We start from the raw sequence: 18,888 nt of genomic DNA, 5'->3' as shown, positions 1-18,888 counted from the left end.
TAGGTGATGAACCTATTGCAGGAGCAGATGCAGACGTTATGAACGTTTGACAAGCTCGGTATGATGACTACTTGATAGTTTAGTGCACCATGCTTTATGACTTAGAACCGGGACTTCAAAAACGTTTTGAACACCACGGAGCATATAAGATGTTCCAAGAGTTGAAATTGGTATTTCAGACTCATGCCCATGTCGAGAGGTATGAGACCTCTGACAAGTACTTTGCCTACAAGATGGAGGAGAATGGCTCATCTAGTAAGCATGTACTCAGAATGTCTAAGTAGTACAATCGCTTGAATCAAGTGGGAGTTAATCTTCCAGATAAGATAGTGATTGACAGAGTTCTCTAGTCAATATCACCAAGCTACTTGAACTTTGTGATGAACTATAATATGCAAGGGATGACGAAAACGATTCCCGAGCTCTTCGGGATGCTGAAATCAGCGAAGATAGAAATCAAGAAAAAGCATCAAGTGTTGATGGTTGACAAGATCACTAGTTTCAAGAAAAAGGGCAAAGGAAAAGAAAGGGAACTTCAAGAAGAATGACAAGCAAGTTTCCACTCCCGTGAAGAAGCCCAAAGTTAGGCCTAAGCCTGAAACTAAGTGCTTCTACTGCAAAGGGAATGGTCACTAGAAGCAGAACTACCCCAAATACTTGGCGGATAAGAAGGATGGTAAAGTGAACAAAGATATATTTGATATACATGTTATTGATAAGTACTTTACTAGTGTTCATAGTAACCCCAGGGTATTTGATACCAGTTCAGTTGCTAAGATTAGTAACTCAAAACAGGAGTTGCAAAATGAATAAAGACTAGTTAAGGGCCAGGTGACGATGTGTGTTGGAAGTGATTCCAAGGTTGATAAGATCACCATCGTACACTATCTCTACCTTAGGGGTTAGTGATGCTACTGAAAATTATTATGACGGGGGAACTTATGCTTTTAGTAATTGCAATAATATCAAGTTTCCTCTCTATGTGTTGGAAGTTTTGAAGTTATGCTTGTTTTGCCTTCCTATGCTAGTTGATTCTTGTTCCCATAAGTTGTTTGCTCACAAAATCCCTATGCATAGGAAGTGGGTTAGACTTAAATGTACTAGTCATATGCTTCATGATGCTCTCTTTGTGTTTCAATTCTTATCTTTTATGTGAGCATCATTGAAATCATCATGCCTAGCTTAAAAGGCATTAAAGAAAGGTGCTTGTTGGGAGACAACCCAAGATTTACCCCTACTATTTTTGTGTGTTCACATGATTAGGATACTGTAGTAATCATGTTTTATTGTTTTTGTTTCAATAAAGTGCCAAGTAGACCTTTGGGATGGCTTACGGTGATAGTTGATTTGATCTTGCTGGAAAACAGAAACTTTTGCGCTCAGGAAAACAATTCTCATTTTTAATAGAAGCATGATAAAATGTTGATTCTTTTTTCTTAAGATTAATAGCAAATTTCCCAGGTTTTCATAATTTTTCAGAATTTTTGGAGTAGCAGAAATGTGGTTGGAGTACAGATTACTACAGAATGTTCTGTTTTTGACAGATTCTGTTTTCAATGCATAATTTGCTTGTTTTCTAGTTTCTATGGCTTATATTGCTCAATATAGATTGTGGAAATGATATGCTACAGTAGGCATTGTGTGAGAACAATTATGAATCTTGTCTTTGACAGTACCAAAGTAAAATGATTTGCTCTCTATCATACTAACCTATCTCACGAAGTTCCGTTAAGTTTTGTGTGATTGAAGTTTTCAAGTTTTGGGTGAGATGTCGATATGAGGAGAATAAGGAGTGACAAGACCCTAAGCTTGGTGATGCCCAAGGCACCCCAAGGTAATAGTAAAGGAAGATCCAAGCAACTAAGCTTGGGGACACCCCCGAAGGCATCCCCTCTTTCGTCTCCAACATTATCGCTAATCTCACTTGGAGCTATGTTTCCATTCGTCACCTGATATGTGTTTTGCTTGGAGCATCAATTTATTTTGTTAATATTTTCTTGCTGTTATTTATAATAATGTTTTGCATCTTTTATTTCAATAAAAGTGGCAATGATAGCCTTTGCCATGCTTATTTTGCAAGTATACATGTTTCTGTTTGAAAACATAAAGTTTATCGTTGTTGAAAAAATTCCCTAGAAAAGTCAGAATGTGATAAAATGTTGAAACTTTTTGCAAAATGAGCTTTGATAAATTTTCTACAGTTTGGTAAATTTTCATAACTTTTGGAGTTTTGTAAGTATTAATACTCTTGCATTCTTTACAGATTGTACTATTTTGATATATTGCTGTTATGTTTGCATTGTTTGCATATGTTTGCTTGTTTAATGATCCTATTTGAGGATATGAGTATTAAATATGCAGAGGAATTTAGTATTCAATGTTTAATAATAATTTTAGCGATTTGCTACAGTAGAGAATGATAAGATCTTTGCATTGGTTTATACTAACTTATCTCACGAGTTCTTGTTGAGTTTTGTGTGGATGGAGCTTTTCAGATTTAGGAAAACTGTGATATGAGAGGAATTAAGGAGACACAAAAGCTCAAGCGTGGGGATGCCCAAGGCATCCCAAGATAATATTTAAAGAAGTCTCAAGCATCTAAGCTTGGGGATGCCCCGATAGGCATCCCACCTTTCTTCTTCAACAATTATCGGTTAGTATCGGTTGAGCCTAAGTTTTTGCTTCTTCACATGATATGTGCTATTCTTGGAATGTCATTTTATTTTCATTTTGCTTGTTGTTTTAATAAAATACATAGATCTAAAAGTTTTTAAATAAAATCGAGTCCTCAAATAGTTGTCAGGGAGGCTAGGTAAGCCGCACTTACATCCCGTCAACGAAACTCTTTTCTATAGAATTGCTCTAGTGCTTCACTTATATCTTTTTGAGCACGGTGTGCTTTACTATTTTTGAAGAAATTCTCTCTTGCTTCACTTAAATTAATTTGAGAGAAAGAAATATTATGTTCAAGATCTTCACTTATATTTGTTTGAGCTTATCAAAAGCAACACATGTAAATTAGTTCCACAGTGATAGATATCCAAGAAGGATATAATAAAAACTTTCATGAAGATCATTGGAAAAAATAAACTTGATTCCTTGTAATATTTTTGAGATATGATGATGTGATATGTGAGTCATGTTGATGAGTAATTATGCTTTAGTAAGAATATTGGTGTTAAGGTTTGAGATTCCCTATGCAAGCACGTAAGTCAATAGTTGTGCAATGAAATTACATCCTACTTGTGGTGCATTATTCGGTGTTAATTATGCTCAATGCTCGCTTATGAGATTATTCGTATCTTGGTTGGTCGCTTCTCAATCTTTTGTTAGCCTTCATTTTGCACTAAGTATGATCACTACTTGTGCATCCAAAATCCTTTAAACCAGTTTTGCCACATGATTCCACTATACCTACCTATATGCGGTATTCTTTTGCCATTCTAAGCAAATTTGTATGTGCCATCTCTAATTTTCAAAATAAATTTCTCTTTTGTGTGCTCATACCGCTCGCGAGGCGGTGAGGGGTGGCCAATATTTGCCATGCTAGATGTCTTATTCTCACGATGAGTGTTTATTCACTTGTCATTGCACGAGAGTAAGGCAAAGGTATTAGGGATGCCCGGTCCCGAAATGAAAAATGATTTTACTTTATGTTGTCAAATAATAAATGCCTTGGAAAGTATTGGTATGGAGGGCACCCGTGGATACGGTTAGCCATGAAAAGTGAAAGTATGGTGGAAAAAGGAATAAACTTTATTTTCTATTTGGGAACCGCCTATGATATATCTAGCATGGGAAGTGTTGGGAGCTCCAAGTCATTTTCGTTGGTGGGAAAAGTATGCCACCCAAAATGTTTTTATCTCTCAATTTTCGCTTTGAGCTCTGGCACCTCTACAAATCCCTACTCCCCCCCACGAAGGGCCTTTCTTTTACTTTATGCATTTTTTTAATTTGAGTCTCCATCTTCTCTTATAAAGCACAAACTAGGGGGCACTATGATCGTACTTGAGCATTGGGTGTAGTAAATTTATGAGTGTGTTTCACAAATGGATCAATGATTGAGCATGATGGGCTAGGGATAACTTATTTTAGCATTGATATTTTGAAAGACATGGTTGCTTGTTGGTATGCTTGAGTATAAAAGTCCTCATGTCAAAACTAGACTATTGCTTTGAACCATATAAAAGTCCAAATGTCCATGCTACAAAGAAAAAAAATATGAGATGACATGTTAGGCAGCATTCCACATCAAAAATTATGTTTTTATCATTTACCTACTCGAGGACGAGCAGGAATTAAGCTTGGGGATGCTGATACGTCTCCAACGTATCTATAATTTTTGATTGTTCCATGCTATTATATTATCATTCTTGGATGTATTATTATCATTTTATATCATTTTTTGGTACTGTCTTATTGATATAGTGTCAAGTGTCAGTTGCTGTTTTTTGCATGTTTTTTACATCGTAGGAAATCAATATCAAACGAAGTCCAAACACTGCGAAACTTTTTGTGGATTTTTTATGGACCAGAAGACCACCAATGGGCCAGAGCAGCACATGGGGGTGCCCGCACCCAGGTGGGTTGTGCCCACCTTGGTGTCCTTCTGCACCCCATCTTTGCCCTATAAATTCCCAAATATTTTGAATACCCTCGAGGTGAACCTAAATCAGAAGTTCTGCCGCCGCAAGGTTTGTAGCCACCCGAAACCAATCTAGACCCCGTTTCGACACCCTGCCGGCGGGGGGAATCATCTCCGGTGGCCATCTTCATCATCCCGGTGGGCACCACGATGAGGAGGGAGTAGTCCACCCTTGGGGCTGAGGGTTTGTACTAGTAGCTATGTGTTTAATCTCTCTCTCTCTCCCTCTTGTGTTCTTGAATGTCATGATCTTGATGTATCGCCGGCTTTGTTAATATAGTCGGATCATATGGTGTTTTCCCCTCTCTATCTTGTGATGAACTGAGTTTTCCCTTTGAGTTTTCGTTGTTATCGGATTGAATACTTTTATGGATTTGAGAACACTTGATATATGCCTTGCAATTGAATACTCGTGGTGACAATGGGGTATCGTATTGATTCACTTGATATATGTTTTGGCACTCAACTCGCGGATTCCGAGGTGACATTGGGGTAATCTATGCATAGGGGTTGATGCACGTTTTTGTCTTTATTTCTCCGGTAGAAATCTTGGGGCACTCTTTGAAGTTCTTTGTGTTGCATTGAATATTATGAATCTGAATTTGCTTTGGTGTGATTTTAGTATGAACTCTTGGTTAGATCGATCGGAAAGAATAGCTTCGTGTTATTTTAGTACAAACTCTAGGATAGATTGATCGGGAAGAATAGCTTTGAGGTGGTTTCGTACCCTATAAACAATTTCGTCTTATGTGCTCCGCTAGATAGGAACTTTGGAGTGATTCTTCGTTGCACGTTGAGGGGCGGTTATATGATCCAATTATATTAGCATTGTTGAGAGATTGCACTAGCGAAAGTACGACCCCTAGGCCTCATTTTCAAGCATTGCAATACCGTTTTTGTGCCCGTTTACTATTTGCTACCTTGCTGTTCTTATTTATTCAAATTAGAAAAAAATATTTCTACCATCAATATTACACCTTTATCACCATCTCTTCGCCGAACTAGTGCACCTATACAAATTACCATTGTATTTGGTGTGTTGGGGACACAAAAGACTTTTTATATTTTGGTTGTAGGGTTGTTTGAGAGAGACCATATTCATCCCACACCTCCCACAGATTGATAAGCCTCAGGTCATCCACTTGAGGGAAAATTGCTACTGTCCTACAAAACTCTGCGCTTGGAGGCCCAACACGTGTCTACAAGAATAAAGTTGCATAGTAGACATCACAAACCCTACGGGTTCGAGAACTATGTAGACATGAACGAGACACCTCTCCGGTCAATAATCAATAGAGGAACCTGGACGCCCATATTGGCTCCTACATATTCTACGAAGATCTTTATCGGTCAAACCTTATGACAACATACATAATTTCTTTTGTCCATCGGTATGTTACTTGCCTGGGATTCGATCGTCGGTATCTTCATACCTAGTTCAATCTCGTTACCGGCAAGTCTCTTTACTCGTTCCGTAATACATCATCTTGAAGCTAACTCCTTTGTCACTTTGCTTGCAAGGCTTCTTATGATGTGTATTATCGACAGGGCCCAAAGATACCTCTCCGATACTCGGAGTGACAAATCCTAATCTCGATCAATGCCAACTTAGCAAACACTTTTGGAGATACCTGTAGAGCATCTTTATGATCACTCAGTTACGTTGTGACATTTGATAGCACTAACAATGAATTGAATGATCAATATGCTAAGCTAACAGATGGTCCTTGTCCATCACATCATTCTCCTAATGATTTGATCCCGTTATGAAATGACAACACATGTCTATGGTTAGGAAACCGTAACCATCTTTGATTAACAAGCTAGTCTAGTAGAGGCTTACTAGGGACACGATATTTATTTATGTATTCACACATGTATTTAAGTTTCGGATCAATACAATTCTAGCATGAATAATAAACCTTTATCACGAATAAGGAAATATAAAATAATAACAACTTTATTATTGCCTCCAGGGCATATTTCCATCAACCATCTCCTTGAAGCCATGCCCTTACACATCTTGATGGCCATGGCCTTACGCCACCAATTTCAAGGCAGCTCAACCGCCTCATCCTTTCCTTCCTTTGGCACCAGCAGAAGGAGGCCAATGGCGGGCATTGTGTCCACGGTTTGCCGTCCTATCTTCTGGGTGGCCTCGGCATCTCAGACTTCCAGCGTGTAGGTTCCATGAGGACTCGATGGTTGTGGCTTCAGTCCACCGGTTCCTCGCGGTTGTGGCATCACCTGCACATACCAAGTTGCCCCAATGTCCAGGCAATCTTCCGGGCATCCACTGCCTGGACCCTTGGGGATGGTCATACTTGCAGATTCTAGTTCAATCACTGTCTCAATGGCAAGTCCATTGCGGAGATAGCCCCGCTGATTTTCGAGAAGGTTCCTCGGCACCGGCGCAAGCTCACCGAGGCCTATCCATCCGCTCTTGGGCACGAGACATTAACAGTTCGCCACGAATGAGCCGTCCACTTGGAGTTATCGAACTCCAGGCGTGCAAAAAAAACCTATAAGCGCCGGTCGGACTCCAAGTGCAGCCGCCACGCAATAGCGAGAGCTCCTATTTGCCGCACGCGGGCAGGCTAATTGTCGAGCCTCCGTTGAAGGCAGTCGCGGATGGGCCGGCCCACTTGGAGCTATCGAACTCCAGGCACGCAAAAAAACCTGCAAACCGCTACGCGAGCGAGGCTCTCCCGACCCCCGCTCTCATCAACGAGTGTAACTGACCGATCAAACTAGCGAGTTCAAGTAATATATGTGCGGCGCTATAGTTAAAGCATCGAGCTTCACTTGAAAAAATTTGAAAAATACACACAGAACATTTTGTAGTAATGCATGGCAAAAAATTTAAATTAAAGAACGAACTTTAAAAAAATATGATGTCGATTTTTTTAAGATGCACCGGGCATTTTTTTATATACGTTGAACAATTTTTAAATACACATTGAGCATTTGTGTAATATACACTGAACAAATTTCAAAAATGCGGTCAAAATTTTATATTCGTTGAATAATTTCTAATATATGATGAATATTTTTATAATTCATGATGAACTTTTTGTAATATACATATATGATGAACATTTTGGTAACACGCAATGAACTTTGTATAATATAGGAAAGAAGAAAAAATAAAAAGAATAAAGAAATGATAAAAAATAAAAGAACAGAAACAGAAATAAAAAAATCTAAAATAAAACAGAAATAGGAACCAGAAAAGGAAAACCGAAAACAAAAACAAACGAAAAAATGAAGCAGCAACGCTCAGCACGCGCTGCCATGAAATGGGCTGACCCACCTGCGGGTCCTGTGGCATTCCCTCCAACATTTGCCGCCCGTGGGCGGTAAATATAAATTGCAGACCCTATTTGACGTCCGGAGGCACGGCCAAACGAAATAAAAAGTGTTTTCTTTATTATTCCTTCCGCGAGAGGCACGTATCTGCTTCCGTGAGAGGCATGGTTTTGCGGCCGTGCCTCTCATGGACGAAATAAAACACGTTTTTATTTATTTTTCCACGAGAGGCACGAATCTGCTTCCGCGAGAGGCACGGTTTTGCTTCCACGAGAGGCATGCCCGTGTCTTTCGAAAATGAAAAAAAAACTGTGTTTTTTCTTCTTTCATGAGAGGCACAGATTAGCTTCTGCAAGAGACAGACGTGCCTTTCGGGAGGCACTCTTTTTCGTGTATATTACACAAAGTTCATTGTTTGTTTACATACAAAATGTTCATTGTATATTTAAGGAAATGTCCATCCTATATTAATAAAATGTTCAACATTTTTAAAAATGTTCAGCGTGTATCACAAAATGTTCAATGTGTATTTAAACTTTGTTAAAAAAATTGTCCACCTTTTTGAGAATTGTTCGTGTTTTAAAGTTTTTTCCAAGTTTGAATTTTGTTCACATTGTCAGACATGATTCAGTTTTTCTTTAATAATTTTTTAAATTTTTTCCAAGATATGTTGAATGTTTTCGAAACAAAAATGAATCTGCCGTTGTAGCTATTACTTACTCCATCCGTTCCTAAATATTTGTCTTTCTAGAGATTTCAACAAATGACTACATACGGAGCAAAATGAGTGAATATATATGCTAAAATATGTTTATATATATCCGTATGTGGTAGTCCATTTGAAATCTCTAAAAAGACAAATATTTAGAAACGGAGGGAATAGAAGTTAGCTGTGCATTTTAGCCAGGTCCATTTCTCAGCTCGACTGGCTGCCGTCGTTGCTTTTTAGCGTGAGGTTTGTGGTTCGACTCCATGTGTCCGCATTTATTTTTCGTGAAATTTTACATTGGACGCCTTTGAATGGGCTGGCCCATTTGCGCCCTCTTTGGCGAAAGCTTAACTATTGGGTGCATGCGGGCGTCCAATAGGAGACCGAGAGGAAATCAACAGTCGAAAACATACAAAACTTAAAGAAAACGGCGCCAAGAATGCTAGTGATCTGAGATGGTTGGAAGGTTGCACAGTTATAAAATGCGGGTAAGAGAGTGGAATTGGATAGTGAATGGTATACACCTCTACTAAAATGGCACCTAACCACCTTCGCGGGATACCGGGACATACCAATTGTGAATGGGAACACCTGGTGTGGCAGCCATGGGCGCCCCTAAAGTTCAAGTTCTTCGTTTGGCTAGTGATGTGCGATCGTCCCTAGACATGTGACAGGTTGGCCAAGCGAGGCTTGCCACACCAGGCAGTTTGTCCCCTGTGTTGTGCTACCAGTCAGATGAGACAATTGCAAACCTACTGCTGCAAATCCATTTTCGCGCGTGAGGTATGGGTTCGTACCCTCTAGTGGATTGGGTTCGGGCGCCTCACACCTTCTGCGTACCCTGACATTCTCGAATGGTGGTCTACCTTGTTGCATATATGTCATATCTTCCATTACAAACTAAAAGACAAGGTACAAATCTATAGTATCTTAGGTATGGATTTACAACAAATAGACATACCTACGTAGCTGCCGGTCCGCCTCATTTTTGTTGGCCTTAGGGTCATGGCGCTGCGGTGGATCCCGGCTCTTACCGGCAGGAGGACTCTATTTTTAGACATTCCTTTGAGTTTTGTAAGGGATTGTGTCCTACTCAGAAAGACGAGACGGCGGCGTCTCTCTGAAGATGGAATAAGATTCTCCCCGCCTAGCCCCCGTTCTGTTGGTGTGTCTAGCATCGTCCGTGGGTGTGTGGAGGTGTGTCTTCGGTGGATCTGTCCTTGGTGGATTTGCTTGGATCTAGTTGTAGTTCATCTACGTTTGTATTTTTTCAGGTTGGATCATTTCGATCTACGCTACTTTTCCTCGACGGTTGTTATTTTGCTGCGCTGGTCCTATGCGGCCTTAACACGACGACTTCCCGACTGTCTACTACTAAAAAAATTGTCCGGCTCCGGCCAGGGAGAGGCGATGGCGGGGGCGCACCTTCGGACCGCTTAAGTGCTTGTAGTCGTCGCTAGGTGGTCTACGAATCTATTTCTGATGTTCGTTGTATTACCATGATTGAAAATGAATAAACTGTAAGTTTTCTCGTAAAAATAGAGATACCTTGCCTACTAGACTCAATATGAGCTTTTTGATGTTTGACTACATGCAGAAACCTTTATTAACTCTATGGTTACACCAAACTGACAAGGTGCTAAACAATGGTAAAAAAATCATAGTGTAATTATAGGGAGCAACTATCCCCAGCGGTACCACGCTATTTCCCTTTTTTTATATAATGTTAGAAGGGTCTATTACACCTTGCAGGAAGTAGATTGGCACTTGGCACACTATGTTTTACATGTGCTTTCACCTTGCACAAGGTCCTGCAAAAAACATGCATGTAACCCAAAAATTCAAAAGAAATCATATTTGTGTTAGTATAATGAAATATACACATTAATTTTTTGGGGTTAAAAATAGGATCATTCTAGTTTAAAAATTAAAGTCACACATGTCTGAAAAAGCAGGATGAATTTGTTTTGAATGGGTGGCATCTAAGAGCATCTCTAGTAGACCCCGCATAATGCCGCGACCAGCAAAATAACCGCCAAAATACGGGTCGGCGCAGAAAATCCTGCCTGACCAGACACCGCAAACGCGTCCGGCCCGTAAAGTTTTCGCGGGGCACGATAAAAGATCTCCCCCGACTCTAGATTCACGGGGTGGGAAGCCGACCCGAGCTCGGCCCCTATCCGCAGCGAGATTTGGCACGAGGGAAATTTCCGTGCGGCCGTTCCCGCCCCCCCACGCTCCGCCACCATTGCCCCCGCTACCGCCCGCTCTGGTGCATCTTCCCCGGTAGCCCTTCGCCGCCATGGATGACTTCCTGCCATCCCCCATCACCGTCGAGGTCGCGCACATTCAATCCCCTCCGACGGATCTCGTCGCCGGCCATGTTGGCTCCGCTGTCGCCCAAGGCACCACTGCGCCTGCCCGCAAGCGGCAGGGCAACGTGGTCGTGCAGGGTGGGAATCCGGCTAGCCCCGCCGAGAAGGCCCGCGCTACGGGCGCCAGCGCCGCTGCGCGATCCTGGCTGGCGGCGAAGAAGGTCGGCAAGGTCTCAGGCGTAAAGCGGAAGAGGATTCCGCCTACAAAGACTTCGGCTCCTTCATCCACTCCCTCCGCCCCGGGAAGAGGTTCCACGGTGATGCCGTTCAACGACACTGCTTCCACCGCTAGCGAGGTGTTTGATGAAATGGACGGAAGGTATGCCTCTTCGGTCCCTTCAATTTTCTTTGCTTTTCGCCATTTCGGTAGCTCGTGACTTGTTGTTGTTCACTATAGTGGTGGTTCGAACAATGGCACTGCCGAGTTCGTGAACTTGTTGGACACGAACGCCGTTGACATCGATCAAGCCCCGTTCGCTGCATTCGATTACAATGAAATGGAGGGCGGCGTGGATGATCACGGTGGTGAAGAAGAAGTGGAGGAGATAGATGAGGGGGCGTATGAGCAATCGCAAACAAGAAAAAGCTAGAGATCGAAGAACTACATGATCTTGAAAGATCAAATCTTGATCAAGGCCTGGAGTGCGGTGTCTCTTGATGCTTGCACGGGTACTTCTCAAACCGCCAAGAGGTATTGGTAAAGGATCGAAGATCAATACTTCTGCATGATGGCAAAGTATCCCAATAGGACTCCATGCACCTTTTAGTCACTTCAAGGTCGTTCGGATGAGATCAAGCCGATTTCTAGCCATTGGGCTGCTTGCTTGGAACAAGTTCGCAATGCCCCCCCCCCCTCGAGTGGAACCGTGGAATCCGACTATGTGAGTTCATGTTCCAAGTGATGCAAATCATTTGTAGCATTTAAAGTGATTGCATAATTTGACATTGTTTTAATTGTGTAGGACAAAATTGCCCAACAAAGATACAAAGATATGGAAGCTTCGGAAGGCAAATTCTTTAAACTAGAGCATTCTTGGGACTTGCTCAAAGAGTGCGAGAAGTGGAAGTTGATTGATAAAGAATCCCCACCGAAAAGAGGTTCACTTACAAACATGGATGAAGATGAGGATGACGATGGCCCAAGAAACTTGAATAAACCCGATGGCGACAAGAAGACTAAGGAGAAGACGAACAGAGAGCACGAAGCGTCGAGCTTGCGGGACAAGATTGATGCCATAGTGCAATCAAATGAGTTGATGTTAGCGAAGACGTTGGAGATTAAGAAAGAGTTGGCCGAAAAGAAGGCAGGGAGACGTAAAAAAATAGCAATTGCTCAAGGACGAGAGGCTGCGCAAAGCGACCATTGAGGAGAGAAGAGCACGTGCCGCTGAAAACAAAGCCATGTCCAAATTGCTTGCCGAAGAGAATAAGATCATGACATTGAACCGCAATGACATGAACGACCTCACCAAAGAATGGCATGATATGGCAAGAAGAGAAATCTTGAAGAGGAGAATAGTTGCGTCGACCAGTGTGTGTTACAGTGCCGGAGATGTTTTCTCAACGGGGTTTGGAACCAATGTCGTCGATGCGTTCAGTGCACCATCCGATGATTTCGGTGCGGGAATTGGAACAAGCGCCGGAGGTGGACTCGGTGGTTCCGATGACCTCCATGGACTCGACGACGCGGAGTGAAGATCGGCCAAGATGATGCCGGACGTGGTCATTACTTTTGCAAGACCCCCTTTTGCGTTTGTCCTACAAAACTAAGCTTTTTTGTGTGTGAACTATGTTCTATTGTTTGAATTTGAACTCATTTTGTCGGAATCGGTGTCAAATTCGATAATTGAGTGTCTTTGGTTTGCGGGTCGACGCGGAGGTGCCCGAGTAGACCCCGCGTAGCCGACCTGTAAAAAAGCATATTCACCGAATATCCTTTTTTACGGATCCGTTTTGCGGTGTCTGAGTCTGACCTCGCCCGCGCCGGCCCGCATATACCCTTTTCCGCGAACTGCAAAAGCCTTTTGCGGGTCGGCGTTTTACGGGGTCTGCTAGAGTTGCTTTAAGAGACCCAATTTAAAGTGAAACTGATTCCTATTGAATTCTTCAGCTCCATCCTTTGGAAGAAGGATGAAAGGACAACATGGAACTGATTTCTATTGAATTATTCAGTTCCAAAGGCTCTACTTGCTCCATGAGTTTACACCGGAGGCAAAAGGGCAGAGTAGTTCGTAGACATAAGTGGGAGGTCCCATTTCCATGGGCGAAATCTTAGCTGATGATGGGCTGGGCATACCAACAAGTGCAGAACGGGGTGGCCAGTTGCATAAAGGTTATTGACTTCTGATGAAAGCACACACGGGATAGGTGAAAAGCAGTGGGCTAACGCTTGCGCAATAAGAATGTTGCCAAGATCCTGCTTTGTTATATTGCAGATGCATGATACGATGGATACATACATTTGCTTGAAAAAGGACGGTAGAATTAAAAGAGAAGCACCCCGTCCACAAGATCTGTTAAAAGTGGCCAAGGTGATCTAGACTCTTGAACAAAGAATGCAACGCTGGGGCAAGAAGCTCTCCTGGGCGGAAATAAAAACGGACTTCAGCTTGGCTGCACCACCACCAGCACGTCGGTGCCCCATGAGCCATCGATTGAACCTTCCCGTTCAAATCCTAACCTCAACAATGTACTTTCGTTGGCTCGTTGCTGTTATAACGTTCTCCGGGAGGGGGGCGTACATGGACCTTATACTTATTCTGATCTGACAAGTTTCTTTTTTCTTTTAAGTTATGTGATCATCCATAAATCCTGTAACTATGAGTGCCAATGGTCGTTCAGAAGTGCGCGAAGAAAAGTACACCAGTATTTTCAGAAATTTTCAAATTTTATTCATTATATGTTGGTGATGTACATTTGACGTGCACCGTTTTAGAAAGGTGGAGACTGGAAAACTTGGGCAAAAGAAACGCTTATTTGTTGGCCTAGAGACTACTTCTTTCGTTCACAGATATAGGATGTTTTAGATATTTCGAAATGAAATATATACGTATTGAAATGAGTGGACAAGCAAAAAGTTGGAACATCTTATATTTATAAACCAAAAATCGTAAGTGTACTCAGTTTATTGTTTTGTAGATACAGTTTCTTTTTTAAAAAAAGGACTATCCCCGGCCTATGCACCAGAGTGATGAATTTAATTTTTACAGATACAGTTACGAGTAGGTATATTTTCACCTACAATCTGCAGATGCATATATCATCATTTAGCTATAAACTCAGGACGTTAGTTAGGCTTGCTCATGCTACGGCTGGTGAGTCTACCCGGTCTAGGTCGTTCAGCTCTGACATTTTTCCGTGAACAATGGAATGGACTTTCTCTCGATTTCAGCTACGACTTTCAAAGTTGAAAAGGGGAGAAGAAGGATGAGAACCACACCTTGGCACCCATCAAAATGCATGGTGCTAATCGTTGCGTGGACTAAGTAGGAATAGATGAAAGTCAGTGGATTTGATTTATCGCCAGCTGTACGTTTCAGTGTCATCTTCGCTGTAGCAAAAGAAAAGGAAAATACTTGGGGCATTCATGTTTGTCCAATTAAAACCATTAAGCTACGCGTGAAGGGCGGCCAACCAGCTATGCCATGTGGCGCAAGCTGATTGGCCGCAGTGGGAAATTTTTTGCAAATTTTTTAGATGAAGCTGTGGATTATTTTTAAATGTATTCTTTTTTAGATGGAGATGGGGACCTCTGATATTTTTTAAATGCAGGTTATGCAAAAGTGGCACTCGCTGATAGGTTGGTTTGGTAAATTTTTATTTTTTACTTCTTTTTTAGATGAAGGTGAGAATTTTTTTAGACGGAGGCGAAGACTCTATGTATTTTTTTTTAATGGAAACATGCACACAGCTTCCTCTCAAGCGGCGCCACAGGGTGGCGCCCCAAGCACTAGTCCAAATGCAGATGCGCATCACATGCCACCGCACAGGTGTTTGGAGGCCCTGTTTTTTCGAAAAGGATTTGGAGGCCATGTACTGTTTGCCACGTTGCAGCTGTGTTCCCATTTTCAAACTAGAGATCAGCCAGGCTGTCACGGTCGCTTTCTTGAAAGTGATGTGCGTGCACATCACACCTTGCATAACCTTTTAGGAAATTTTGTCCCAACCTCTTCAATCAACCGACGACATATATGATGAATCAAGTACAAAAATAATAGTAGGAGGATTTAATGACCTCAATTACCTAATGATTCCAGGCAGCAACAAAAAAACTTAGCAAAACAGTATCACATGATTCGTTCCGCATTTTTGGAAACCACAAATATTTTCAAGTTTCTATGAGTTTGAGTATTTTAAACCAAGTCCCAAACAATAAAGCATATGCATTTCAAAGTGCACCGCTGAAAAAGGTAGATGCCCATGATAGTACCAGCAACAAATCCCGAGAGCACATTCGAAGAGTTTTTGCTTTGCTAAGAGCATCTCTAGCAGACCCCGCATCCTGCCCGACCCATAAAATAACCTCCAAAATGCGGGTCGGGGCAGGAAAACCTGCCTGATCTGACCCCGTATCCCGCCCCGGTCCGCAATTTTTTTTACGGAGCACGGCAAAACATCTCCCCCCACCTCTAGATTCACCGGCTAGAAGGACGACCCGAGCTCAGCCCCTATCCGCAGCGAGATTTGGCGGGAGGGACATTTCCGCGTGGCCGTTCCCGCTCCCCCACCCTCCGCCACCATTGCCCCGCCACTGCACGCTCCGGTGCATCTTCCTCGGCCGTCCTTCGCCGCCATGGATGACTCCCTGCTGTCCCCCGTCACCGTCGAGGTCATGCATGCTCCTTCCCCTCGAACGGATCTCGTCTCCGGCCATGTTGGCCCCGCCGTCGCCCAAGGTAACGCCGCGCCTGCCCGCAAGCGGCAGGGCAACATGGTCGTGCAAGGCGGGAATCCGGCAGCCCGTGCTCCGGGCGCCAACGCCGCTGTGTGATCTCGGCCGACGGCGGAGAAGGTCGCCAAGGCCGGCGGCGGCAAGAGGAGGGGGATTCCGGCTACAAAAAAGCCGCCTCCTTCATCCGCTCACTCCGCCCTGGAAAGAGGTGCCCCGACGATGCCGCTCAGCGGTGCTGCTCCCCCTGCAAGCGAGGTGTTTGACGAAATGGCCGGAAGGTATGCGTCTTCGGTCATGACAATTTTCTTTGCTTTTCGTCATTTTGCGATAGCTCGTGACTTGTTGTCGTTCACTATAGCAGTGGTTCGAACAATGCAACTGCCGAGTTCGTGAACTTGTTGGACGCCAACGCCGTTGACATTGATCAAGCCCCGTTTGCCGCATTCGACTACAATGAAACGGAGCGCGGTGTGGACGATGAGGATGATGATGGCCCAAGAAATTTGAACAAGCTCGATGGCGACAAGAAGACTAAGGAGAAGATCAAGAGAGAGCAAGAAGCATCGAGCTTGAGGGAGAAGATTGATGCCATGGTGCAATCAAATGAGTTGGTGTTGTTGAAGTCGTTGGAGATCAATAAAGAGTTGGCCGAGAAGAAGGCAAATGAGAATCAAGAAAAGTGGCAATTGCTCAAGGAAGAGGGGCTGCGCAAAGCGGCCATTGAGGAGAGAAGGGCACGTGCTGCTGAAAACAAAGCCATGTCCAAGTTGCTCGCCGAAGAGAACAAGATCATGACAATGAACCGTAATGACATGGATGACCTCACCAAAGAATGGCATGATATGGCAAGGAGAAAAATCTTTAAAAGGAGAATGGTTGCGTCGGCCGGTGCGTGTTACAATGCCGGAGATGTTTTCTCTGCTCCCAGGGCCGGTCCAGAGATTTTGGGGGCCCGGGGCGAAACTAAAACTCGGGACCCCTTAGAGTATAATTATCGTAACAATAATAATCAATATCTTTACGGTATCTGCCATCCTCCATTTCTGACCATCCGAAATGTGAGATAGATTATGGTAATGCAAAAAAGATCGGATCCACAATTTGCCGAAATATCCCTTATTCTCTCCAAGCCAGCTACAACCCTTCCCCATATCATACAAACAAATAAAGGGAATATACACTGGGTGAAACCTAACATATTTTTAGTAATATCTAACAAAACTAGGGGGAATCTTTTTAAGTTTTTGAACAAGTATCAGTCAAATTTGGATCCATAGCAATACACAGGACACTTTTCTAGCACACGTATATATATAAATTTTATTCCATCCAAAGCCAATTCATATGAAATAATTTACACCCACAAATACATGTAATGGTGAAAATAAAAATACATCATACGTTGAGCAGTGCGCAATCTAGGCATCATGTATGCAAAGATAAATTACTTAATTAGCTGATAGGGAAAAGTAATTAAAACCTGGGATCTGTCGGAGGATGCGGTCTGGATTGGATGTACATCTACGCTTGGCGACGACGGATGACATCTCCAGTGGAGATTAGGGAGCGGAGGTCGCCGATAAAACGGAGACTCGCGATTAGGATCACTCGCGATCAGATCTGACCATCTTGAAAGGGAATAATTAGGCATCCGAACAGGCGTGCGTTCAAAACTACAACTACGAGCTACTACATCGGATGAGGAGTCGAGGAACGAGCTGCTGTGTGCTAGGCTAGACACAGCCTGCGTCTCCATGTTCAGCCCATGTCCCAGTGCGTAGTGGGCTTAGCCTAGCTGGCTAATGTATACGTACCCTAGGGTGGGGGCCCCTGCATCCTGGGGGCCCGGGGCGGCCGCCCCCTCTGCCCCCCTCAGGGCCGGCCCTGTCTGCTCCATATGGTGGCAATGTCGATGATTTCGGTGCGGGAGTTGGAACAAGCGCCGGAGGTGGATTCGGTGGTGGCGATGAACTTCAAGATGGACTAGATCGATCAAGATGATGCCGAACGTGGTTGTCACTTTTGCAAGACCCTCTTTTGCGGTTGTCGTACTAAACTGAAGCTTTTATTTACGTGTAAACTGTGTTATGTTGTTTGAATTTGAACTTATTTGTGGGAACCTATGTCAAATTTGAGAATTTGACGTTTCTGTTTGCGGGTCAACGCGGCGATGCCTGAGCAAACCCCGCAAAAGCCAACCCGCAAAAAAGTATATTCCGTAAATATTTTTTTTAACGGTTCGTTTGGAGGGGTCTGTATCTGCGGCCGCCCGAACAAGCGCGTAAAGGCCGTTTTCCATGAACTGCAGACGCGTTTTGCGGACCGACCGGATATGGAGTCTGCTAAAGTTGCTTTAATTAAAACGCGTTGGTTCGACAGGGATGGAGCTACCACATAAAGTCATTGCCGTAAAAAGAAGGCCATTGGTGTCAAATGACATCAACGGTTTGGGACTAATACTATTACGTAGAAGTAACAAAGTGCTCTTACACGCGACACGTGTACTTAGGAGAATGGCATTGACAGTTACAAATTATTTTGCTGGCTTCACCCTTTCCTTTGGTATGTTGTACCACCACGTCACTTATTTTGAGTCAGATGAAGTAATAAATTTCTGTAAAATACATGAAATAAAGACCCTTTCGCATCGAAATCTGATAATGAATCTGAAGACACGACGGGACAAACAATGAGAAATCCTCAGGCAGGCTGCTACTTATTTTTATCAGATTTCCATCTAGAGGGTCAGAGCGAGCTGGGGTACAAATTTCCGTACAATGCACGTGTGCAAGGTGATCACAGTACATATTTTGCCCTAGATTATGTGAATGCACATGTAATGAAATCGAAACTGCGGCGGAATGACAGAGCAACGTACGTAGACGCGACTTGATCAAGTCGACTGATGTCACAGATTTCACGTGATATCTGGCTTTGATTTGATTCTCACCTGTGCACG

The sequence above is a fragment of the Triticum dicoccoides genome, chromosome 4A (assembly GCF_002162155.2).
Source record: "Triticum dicoccoides isolate Atlit2015 ecotype Zavitan chromosome 4A, WEW_v2.0, whole genome shotgun sequence".
In the NCBI taxonomy this organism is placed as follows: Eukaryota; Viridiplantae; Streptophyta; class Magnoliopsida; order Poales; family Poaceae; genus Triticum; species Triticum dicoccoides.
Note: the sequence above shows the minus strand (reverse complement) of the source record.